This window comes from Saccopteryx leptura, chromosome 12, assembly GCF_036850995.1.
Source record: "Saccopteryx leptura isolate mSacLep1 chromosome 12, mSacLep1_pri_phased_curated, whole genome shotgun sequence".
Lineage (NCBI taxonomy): Eukaryota > Metazoa > Chordata > Mammalia > Chiroptera > Emballonuridae > Saccopteryx > Saccopteryx leptura.
Genome location: NC_089514.1, coordinates 50,316,378 through 50,327,518, shown reverse-complemented (window position 1 = coordinate 50,327,518; position 11,141 = coordinate 50,316,378).

The window sequence follows — 11,141 nt, the reverse complement described above, 5'->3', positions numbered from 1 at the left end:
TAAAGTGAGCATAATACATTTTATCTGCCCAACAATGACAAACATCATTTTTTTTTAATTTTTAAAAAAATGAAAAAAATTTTTTCATTGATTTGAAAGAGGAAGTGAGAGAGAGAGAGAGAAGCATCAACTCGCCATTCCACTTGTTTGTGCACTCATTGATTGTTTCTCATATGTGCCCTAACCTGGGATTGAACCCAGAAACTCAGCATGCTGGGCCAATACGTGATGCACTGAGCCAGCCAGCCAGAGGCACATCAAACTTTTTTTTTACATCAAACATTTTTGATATATTAGGTGAAAATTAATAAAGCTGATTCAGAGTCTAAATAGTTTTTAATAGTCATTAAGATAGTCCAGACACTCTATGGCAGTGGTCCCCAACCCCCGGAGCCGCGGACCGGTATCTGTCCGTGGGCCATTTGGTACCAGTCCACAGAGAAAGAATAAATAACTTACATTATTTCTGTTTTATTTATATTTAAGTATGAACAATGTTTTATTTTTTTTTAATGACCAGATTTCTTCTGTTACATTCGTCTAAGACTCACTCTTGACGCTTGTCTTGGTCATGTGATACATTTATCTGTCCCACCCTAAAGGCCGGTCCATGAAGATATTTTCTGACATTAAACCGGTCCGTGGCCCAATAAAGGTTGGGGACCACTGCTCTATGGGCTCTAGTGGACAATATATAGTCAATCATATACTCTATACATTTGAATGCAAAATGTGTGTCTAGCTCGAGTTATCTGGAAATAGGAATAAAACAGTTAATGTTTTAGTATTGAGAAATTTAGTCAATAAGAATATTTTGGATAAAGCATGTTAGTATTTAATCCCTTTTTTACTGATTTAATGGAGGAAAACACAAATATTGTTGGTTTCCAGATGCTATAATTCCCTTAAGTAATATCAAAAAAATTATTTTAATGACATCTATCCAGGCAAGATGCCAATGCAAAGTTCAACATACCCAAAACATTTTGCATATTAAAATATCAAATTATTTTACTTATATATAATTTTTCACTGGCAGCATTTTTATGACATGGATTCTGTAGCTTTTCTGCTTCCCTAGATTAGTTAACACATGGCTATAAATGAAAACTTAAATTCATATCTAGTGTCACTTAAAATTTATTGTAAGATATTAACAGGCACTTCAGATTATTTAAATAACTGTTAAACACTAGGGGGTTTCCTAATGTCATTTTGACAAGAGAGTATCTTTACTCTGCATTTTAATCAGGTTTTTTTTTTTGAAATAATAAAAGACCAAAAGATTATCTTAGCCTGACCTGTGGTGGCACAGTGGACAGATCCGCAACCTGGTGTGCTGAGGTCCCATGTTTAAAACCCAAGGTTGCCGGCTTGAGCACTGGCTCATCCGCTTGAATGTGGGATCATGAGCTTAAGTGCATGTCGCCAGCTTGAGCATCAGGTCATCAACATTATCCCATGGTCGCTGGCTTGAACCCAAAGGTCAGTGGCTTGACCAAGGGGTCACTGGCTCAGCTGGAGCCACCCCCCACTCTACATCAAGGCACATATGAGAAGCAATCAATAAACAACAAAAGTGCCACAGCTAGGAACAAGTTGATGCTTCTCATCTCTGTCCTTTCCTGCTTGTTTCTCTCTCTCCCACTTAAAAAAAATTATTTTAAATGTTACAATATCAACATAATTATTAAATTGAATTGTGTTCCTAAATGTTTCTCATGTACTTGTATGACTATTCTCCAATTGTTACTCTAATTAATAATGATCAAATAATATAACTCATTTTGCAGAGGAGTAAAGTGAGTTAATATGTCTAGGTTTTCTCAGTTAATAAGTGGATAATTAAGACTTGATCCTGCTGGTTTTGAATTTGTGCTATCATTTTGTGCAGATGAAAAAAGAATTAAATAATTCTATAATGAGAATTCTTAAATTATAAGACATTAAAGCTATCTATTGCAGAAATTCTGAATTATACATTAAGAAAGACTCAATGCTATCTTCTAAGTAACTCTCAGAATGACGCTCAATAACTACAATGTGTAATAGCACTTAGGAGAATCAGGAAATTGTTTCTTAGGAAAAAGACAGAAAAACAAAACCCTCAAAAAATATGAGTATACCTTTAAATAAAAAATACTATGACAAAGCTATCATTTGGGGGCTAGAAAGAGTTAAATAAATTATTTTATTTACATTTAAAAGAGAAGGCTGTAAACTGTCATTTACAAGAATTAAAACAAAAAGTAAATAAACCAACCATGGCAAAGAGATTCAAAAAGCTCTATGAACACTTTATTTTTATCAGAAAAATAAAACTTCTGACAGCTATAATCTGGTGTCTTACATGTGGGTGTTCTGTTAAATGTCATCACCTATTTAATATATGAGGTATAATTCTTTTCTAGAGTTGCAGGGTGAGAACATTTGGTTCATTCTAGAGTTATTTTTCTCTATTCAGGATTAGATTAAAACATTGAGCAACATTTATCTGACCTCTACGCTCAGCAACTTTTATAATTTTACTATTTTTTCTCAACATGATTGTGAATTATAAGAACATATAAATATAGCATGATTAAATAATTAAGTACCATAGACAGTTTCAGGAACCATGAATTTGTCTCCTCAGAGGGCTAGTTGGCTAAAGAAAAGCAATGATTCTAGTTTATCTGATAGTCCCTTAGTTCTGAAAAGTCTCCAGAAGTCCAGTGAGTTCAAACACGTCCAGACGAAAGGAAAGGGGAAGTCTGACAAAGACCCTACCATTCAGAGTGAGAAGTCTCAGGCTCACAGGGTAGGAATTTAAGCTTCTTTAAAAATCTAAATGATACCACCTTATAATAAACAAACTAGATATAAATTCAGTCATTAAAAAAATTACCAGGATTATTATGTTATATGGGACCATGGTATCATAGCATTAGTTAAACAGCTTTTTAAATAATTCATAAGTAGGGTCAATAAACCCGATGAGCTGCATGTAGAATAGTATATTATTATATAAAGAAACACCTCCCCTCACCCACCTCCTCCCTACAGAAAAGCAGTGCTCCACTAGGTGAAGCCTTCCTCTCAAGTCTGAAATGTAATTCCGGGTACTGAGTGCCATCTGGTAAATGGAGTCACCCTCAGATATCCCCAAGACCACCATAAACAGGAAACATGTACATATCATAAAAGGAAACTTCAATTTTATTATGTGGTTTTTAAGAAGCAAAATAAATGGATTAAACAGTTGTTTTGAAAAGTACCTTCCTGTGATATTTTAGTTTTCTTACACTAATGACTTTTATCATCATTAGGTTCTAAACTCAAAGAAAAGTAATTGATTCCCCAAATTTTTACATTTTACTAATGTCCCTGTGTCCAACATACCAGGTGTAGAATGTTCAGACTTTATAAGTTTTGGGGCACTCCAGACTTAACAAAGCGGCCAACACCTGGAAAGACATAAAAGCTGGCCTCTAAAACGTAAGGTGATGAGTGTTAGTTAACTGGGCCCCCTGGATTCAGAGCCTGGCCCCTTGTGGCTCAGAAAAGAAAACTGAAAATGCAGCATCGCAGAGTTTAGTTTTACTCAGATTTCTGGTGTTCTCACCGCCTATCTTCTTTCCACTCCCGACGGCGAGAGCAGCTCCAGTCCTGGCTGTCCTTTTGTTTTGCTTTTACCATATTTTTTGCTTCATAAGACGCACTTTCCCCCCCAAAAAAAGTGGAGGGGAAAATGCCTTTGCATCTTATGGAGCTAATGTTCATTTATTTTTAGCTGCTGCGGTTTCCCGGACCACTAGAAGAGTATTTGAACATTAAAGTCTCTTCTCATTTGTTAATAACAGTGTTAATGGTTATTAATACTGCTGTTGAGTTTACATTGTTGAAAAATTATTGTCGTATATTTTACTAAATATTTTAACACACCATTTGGTTCAGAATATTTTTTTTCTTTTTTTCCTCCTTAAAATCCTAGGTGCATCTTATGGTCAGGTGCATCTTATGGAGTGAAAAATACGGTGCGTGAATTTCTTTTAACATGCGCCACAGGATTGCTTTATCAACATTTGTGAACTGCACAAAGAAAAACGACGATTTCTGCTTCAGTATTTCTAGAGAACAGCAACCCTGCTTTTTACACACTTGACAGTCCCTACTGTGTGCGGATGTCCTTCCACTGTGTTTGTCATTTTCCTGGATGTCGCCCTGTGGTTTCACAAGTTCTGCAACAGAGTTCCTGAAAGTGGGGCAAGAGTCACGGGTACGTGGCAGAGCCTATGATCTGACTGAGTAAACATTAGAGTCCTTTTAACAGTTAATCAGTGTTAAATTAATTTTTAAAAGTTTTACATTATATCTATAGTATATCCTAAAGTTGTCAGTTGTTTTCAATTAGATCATTTTTTAATTGTAATAGATGGATTTGCCACATTTCCAGAGGCCCCATACATGTTTGAATGTATAGAATGAATTACTTTTCTTAGTAGACAGGTGTTTGTTAAAAATAACTACTGAAAAATGTTTTTTTTTTCTGACCAGTTTCTCTGTGCTTGTGTCTGTAGCTGTGCCTGACATATCTTCCAGACAAGGAGTTGTCTTCTGTTATAATTTCTTTATACTCAAAGGCAAAGCAATTGAAGTCCTGTAACACTTGTTCCACTATGTAAAGTACCAACAGAAAGAAAGTGGAGGTTATTCAAACTAAATGTTGCCAACATACAAAGTTTTTTACTATACTCTTTTTATTACATTTTTTTAAATTAATTGAGATGCAGGGAGGCAGAGACTTCCACATGCACCCTGATCAGGGTTCACTTGGCAAGCCCCCTACCAGGTGATGCTGTGCCAATCTGGGCTGCTATTCCATTGCTCAGCAACCGAGTTATTTTAGTGCTGAGATGAGGCCATGGAGCCATCTTCAGCACCCAGGGAGCCATGGCTGTGGGAGGAGGGGGAGTAAGCAAATGGTTGCCCCTTTTTTGTGCCCTGTGACCAGGAATTGAATCTGGGACTTCCACACATCTTGTCGATGCTTTACCACTGAGTCAACCATCCAGGGCCAACTCTTTTTTTTATTACATTTTTAACAGTCATTCTCTTGCTCTGCCCCTCTGGTTGAGACAATAATCACATTTAGGTGACATTTATTCTTTTTTTTTTTTTTTTTTTTTTATATATAATTTTATTTTTTTAATGGGGTGACATCAATAAATCAGGATACATATATTCAAAGATAACAAGTCCAGGTTATCTTGTCGTTCAATTATGTTGCATACCCACCACCCAAAGTCAGATTGTCCTCTGTCTAGGTGACATTTATTCTAATCACCTTAGACTACATTATCATCTAAAAGAATTTTAGCAATGATAAAAGTTTTAATATCTGCTTTGTCCATTATGGGAGCCACTAACTGCATATGTTGGCTATTAAGCACTTGAAATGTAACTAGTGCAACTTTGAAATTTTAGTTTTAATTTACATAGCTGTACATGGTTTGTGGCTACCATACTGACAGCACAAAAGTCTAGGTTTAATATGGCCATTGTACCCATTCTTCAAAGCATTTTAAAATAAACAAGCCATTATGCCTGCTTGTCTCATTGTTTTCTGATTCTGCTTCACATATATTTAAAAAATGTGTTTATCTGTTCATTCCTATCATTTAGTCCCCATTGAAAAAATATATGTGATATATATATATATATATATATATATATGTATGTATGTATATGGCGCATAGACAAGAGTGTGGTGACAGGCAGGGTAAAAAGGAGACGGGGCAGGTGGAGGTGGGCAAAGGGAGAAAATGCAGACAGAAAGAAACTCTGCTTGGGGGGATGGGCACATGATGCAGGTGCAGATAATGTTTATTGAGCTGCACACTTGAAACCTGTACTCCAATAAATTCATGAATAAATAAATGAAACTTAAAAATTAAATATAAAAATAAAATAAAAATGTGCTGTATCTAACCCAAAGTTATAGTTGAATCACTACTCAGTGTGGAACATTAGACACACTTTTGTATTTTGTTTTCTAAAAAGCAATTGCCAACTATTTTTCATCCCTGAAATATATGTTCCTTCTTAAATAGGAGTTACTGTCAAAGATACTTTTGTCTTCAGTCTGATTTGGTAGCTTATAAACACAGGAATTTATTCCTCACAGTTCTGAAGGATAAAGTTCAGAACCAGGTGCCAATAGTTTGGACGTCTGGAGAGGGCCCACTTTTTGGTTCACAGGTAGTGCCTGCCTTCTTGCTCTGTCTTCATCGTGTAGAAGGGCCTATGGAGCTCTCTGGAACCTCCTTATAAAGGCACTGATTCCATTCACTAGGATTTCACACTCAGGACCAAAGCCTCTCCCAAACATCCCTATCACCCAATACTACCATTTTTTGGGCATTAAGATTTCAATATTAAATTTCGGGGAGACACAAACCTTTAGACAATAAATACCACTTACCATGTAAGTCAAAGCAAATTAATCTGTTGACCAATGTTTTATGCATATGCTCTAAACTGAGCTGTATTATCTAAAAGAAATTACTGCAAATTGTAATGAACTTTGCCACACTTCCAACATTAAAAGTAGTCAATACAAATTATTCGTTGGTGAAGCCTATAGATGAAAAATGACCATTCCGAGGGTGGAACCAATAAGAGGGAAAGAATGAGAAGATATGGCTGCATGGGAACAATAAGTGATATAAAATATTACACAGGTGCTTTTTAACTAAGTGTAGAAAGATGGCATTATATAAAAACATAGTGACCACTAAAGAATTCAGGTAAGTAGAATAATCAATATTTAAAGGTGGGGCCCTGGCCAGGTGGCTCAGTGGTGGAGTGTCAGCCCAGTATATAGATTTCTTGGGTTTGATTCCAGTCAAAGCACACAGGAGAAGCAACTATCTGCTTCTCCCCTCCTCCCCTCCCCCCTTCCCTTTCTCTCTCTCTTCCCTTCCCCCAGCCATAGCTAGAATGATTCAAGCGAGTTGGCTCTAGGCACTGAAGATGGCTCCATGGCTAAAATGGCTTGGTTGCTGAGCAACGGAGCAACTGCCCCAGATGGGCAGAGCATTGCCCCATAGGATCCTGGTTGGGGCACATGTGGGAGTCTGTCTCTTTGCTTCCCCACCTCTCACTTAAGAAAAAAAAAGCTGGGAAGAATGTTAAAATTCTCTCAATCTGGAATTCTACTAATTTGGCATAGTATCATATTTGGTAACAGTAAATTGGTACTTGGAAAGCTGTGGTTTAACCTAATGCAAGTTATTTATTATCTCTAAATATCAGTTTCCTTATCTATAAATCAGTGACAATAATAATACATTGGGGGTGAGGTGCATTGGGTAAGTGAAATAATATTATACATTGGGAATGTTTAGCCCAATATCTGGCTCAAGCGTCCTATTTTAATGGTAGATAACTGAGGTATAGAGAGATAAATGAACTGTCTCAATAAGAATTGAGACTAGGAGCAATAGCTTCAAAGAGGATGACACCACACAATTGATAGTCATTTAATAAATGAAATGACTGGTTCAAGGGCACAGAACTCATTACAGTCTGCAGAGCACACAGATCAGTTCCTTCTTGGTGAGAAGAGACGCAAACATCACTTGAGCTTGAGAAACATAAAACTTTTGAATACAGTTGAATGAAGTGCAGCTTTTTAAAAAGTACAATAATATCTGACCAGGCAGTGGCGCAGTGGATAGAGTGTCAGACTGGGATGCAGAGGATTCAGGTTCGAAATCTCAAGGTTGCCAGCTTGAGCGCGGGTTCAACAGCTTAAGCACAGGGTTGTTGGCTTGATCCTGAGATCATAGACCTGACCTCATGGTAGCTGTCTTGAGCCCAAAGGTCACTGGCTTGAGCAAGGGGTCACTCACTTTGTTGCAGCCCCCCCGCCTCCTGTCAAGGCAAATATGAGAAAACAATCAATGAACAACTAAGGAGACTAAGGAGCTGCAACAAAGAATTGATGCTTCTCATCTCTCCCTTCCTGTCTGTCTGTCCCTATCTGTCCCTCCCTCTGACTCTCTATCTCTCTGTCTCTGTTAAAAAAAGTACAATAATGTGCAATTTTTTATTTACTCCATCTTGTTTCCATGAAATAAAAGAGACTTCAATCAATTCTTCGTTGCAGCCCCTTAGTTGTTCCTTGATTCTTTTTTCATATGTGCCTTGACTGGGGGGCTACAGCAAAGTGAGTGACACTTAGCTCAAGCCAATGACCTTGGGCTTAAGCTAGAGACCATGGGGTCAAGTCTATGATCCCACGCTCAAGTCAGTGACTCCATACTCAAGCTGGTGAGCCCATGCTCAAGCCAGAGGAGTCTATGCTCAAGCTGGTGACCTCAGGGTTTTGAATCTGTGTCCTCTGCATCCCAGTCCGACACTCTATCCACTGTACTACTGCCTGGTCAGGCAAGAGACTTCAATCTTATTACAAATTAAAAAAAAATTATACAGGTAATTTGAATCCATCCTATATTTAAATAATTACACAAATTCTAACATTTAAAATATTCTTATTACAAGATTTTTCTGTTTTACGCCAAAATTTTTGGATACATTGTGGCATTTATAAAAACAGTTGAACTAATACCTAAGAAGTATATATAAAGGTAACAGCAAGGGATGGGGGAAAACATCGTTATTATAATTTAGAAAAAAAAAGAGAATGTATTATCCAGAAAAAAAAATAGCATAATTAATAATTTATTTTAGGCCCTGGCCGGCTAGCTCAGCAGTAGAGCATCGGCCCAGTGTGTGGAAGTCCCAGGTTCAATTCCCAACCAGGGAACACAGGAGAAGTGCCCATCTGCTTTTCTACTCTTCCCCCCTCTTTTCTTTCTATCTCTCTCTTCCTCTCCCACAGCGAAGGCTCCATGGTAGCAAAGTTGGCCCAGGCGCTGAGAATGGTTCCATGGCCTCCACCTCAGGTGCTAGAATGGCTCTGGTTGCAACAGAGCAATGCCCCAGTTGGGCACAGCATCACCCTCTAGTGGACATGCTGGGTGGATCCTGGTTGGGCGCATGTGGGAGTCTGTCTCTCTGCCTCCCTACTTCTCACTTCAGAAAAATACACACACAAAAAATAATTAAAATAAATAATAATTTATTTTATTTATACACTTTATTATAGTTTTGAAAGATATTAAATTATTTATATATGATTTTGTAAATTATTACTGATTATCTCCTATATGTTCTATCTTAGGCTAATTTTGGTGATTATAATCTTGAACAAAAGACGGGTGGTTCTTCTCAAAGAAGAACCTTACAGAAATTTACCACATTTTATGGGGAGTGACCAACTCTGTTTAAATCTCATACCTGCATCTTTATTCCTTTAAGATCTTGGGCAAGTCATTTAATAATAGAAATAATTTACTTTAATTTATAAGTAAAAATTATAAATGAAAATTTTAATAAATGAAAATTACAATTCTTTCTTAATATAAGTTTATTATAAAGATTTAAAAAGATAATCTTTTAAAGAGTATTTGGCACAATGTTTAGCACATACTAAAAGCTCAACACATATTAGTCATTTACTTTACAATAGAGAATCCAAGTAAGCTGTTGAAAGGGAAATCTAAATATACAGTGCTAAATAGGTTTAAGTATTTATTGTATTAAATGTGACAATAAAAAATTGTGCAAATGTGTGACCTATTAAATAATCTTTTACCCAGGATAGATTTTGTCCCAAGCCTGTAGTAATACTTGAAATTGTTTACTGCTGTGATACTGCTCTGTGTGTGTGTGTGTGTGTGTGTGTGTGTGTGTGAAAGAGGGAAAGAGAAAGAGAGGGAGAGAGAAAGAGAACACAGAAAAACTGTTCTTCTGCATTTTTTACCTATAAGAATTTTCTTGCAGAAAAATATAGATTCTTTAAAAGGAGTTTGAATACCTAATAAAGCCCAAGAGATGCCACAGGACCATTCAGGATCCTGGTCAGGCAATACACTAAAATTGAGATTTTCCAAAAACTGTAAAAGAAGTAAGAAAAGTAAAATGGATATTTGGGACACCAGGGAGAGGGTGATAAATGATTTTTAAGTTTGATTGGCTTTGTTTGTATAAGTAAAAATGATCAAAGAGAAAAGTTAACAACTTTTCAATGTATCTCAAAAGTATACAACTAACAAGGTAGTATAAGGTGGACTCCTCAAAGTAGTTCGCTCAATCCCATCTCCTCCAGCTATCCTGCAACCTTAGGTTATTTTTCTGGAGGTGAGGATGGGTGGAGCAGGAGGAGGAGGAGTGAGAGCTGTACGTGGAGGAAAGGCTGCTGTGTGGATGGCTTGAACATTTCCCACTACCACTTCTGTACAGCGCCACGCTGTTCCACAGCTATTCACATTATGCCTGTTTTCCCTTCTTTTGTGCACACTCGTCCCTACTTGTATTCGTCTCAGAGACACATGTGGCAACTATCCCTCAAATCCGTTTTGAAGCAAGCACTTGCCGAAAGTAATCAGAGTAGTGCAAAGACAAATTCTTTCAATAAAATGGGAAGTCTGGGCATTAATTTTGCCATTGGCAAAAGGGCAAGATCACAATTCTTGTTTTCTTGAAGGAAAGAATTCAGTTAAGAGACAAGGTGCAGAAGGCCCTGAGTGGGCAGCTCACTCAAGAGAATGGGTGCTCCGATTAGTTACAGAGTTCGGGACAGTGAAACAAGAAAGGCAACAGGACTGAGCCAAAGTAGGCATGCTTTGGATCTCTAGAAATGTTACAGATAAGAAAGAAGTCTCGGCAGGGCTTTGGCTCACTGAGAAGTCAGAGAAAAGGTGGCCTTAGAGACAAGTTCAGGGGGGTAGCCCAGGACAAGCAGCTGCTGCTCACTGTTCTCCTGGTTGCAAGTCTGGTGGGGTCCCTGAAAGAGAGAGAGGCAAGGACAATGTACTTGGGGGAAGACGTGCTGGTGGTGGTGGTGGAGGAGGAAGAGGAGAAAGAGAAGAAAGAGGAGAAGGAGGAGAAGGAGGAAGAAGAAGAGGAGGAAGAGAAAGAGGAAGAAGAGAAGGAGGAGGAAGAGAAGGAGGAGGAGGAGGAAGAGGAGGAGGAAGAGGAGGAGGAGGAGGGGGAAGAGAAGGAGGAGGAAGAGAAGGAGGAGGAAGAGAAAA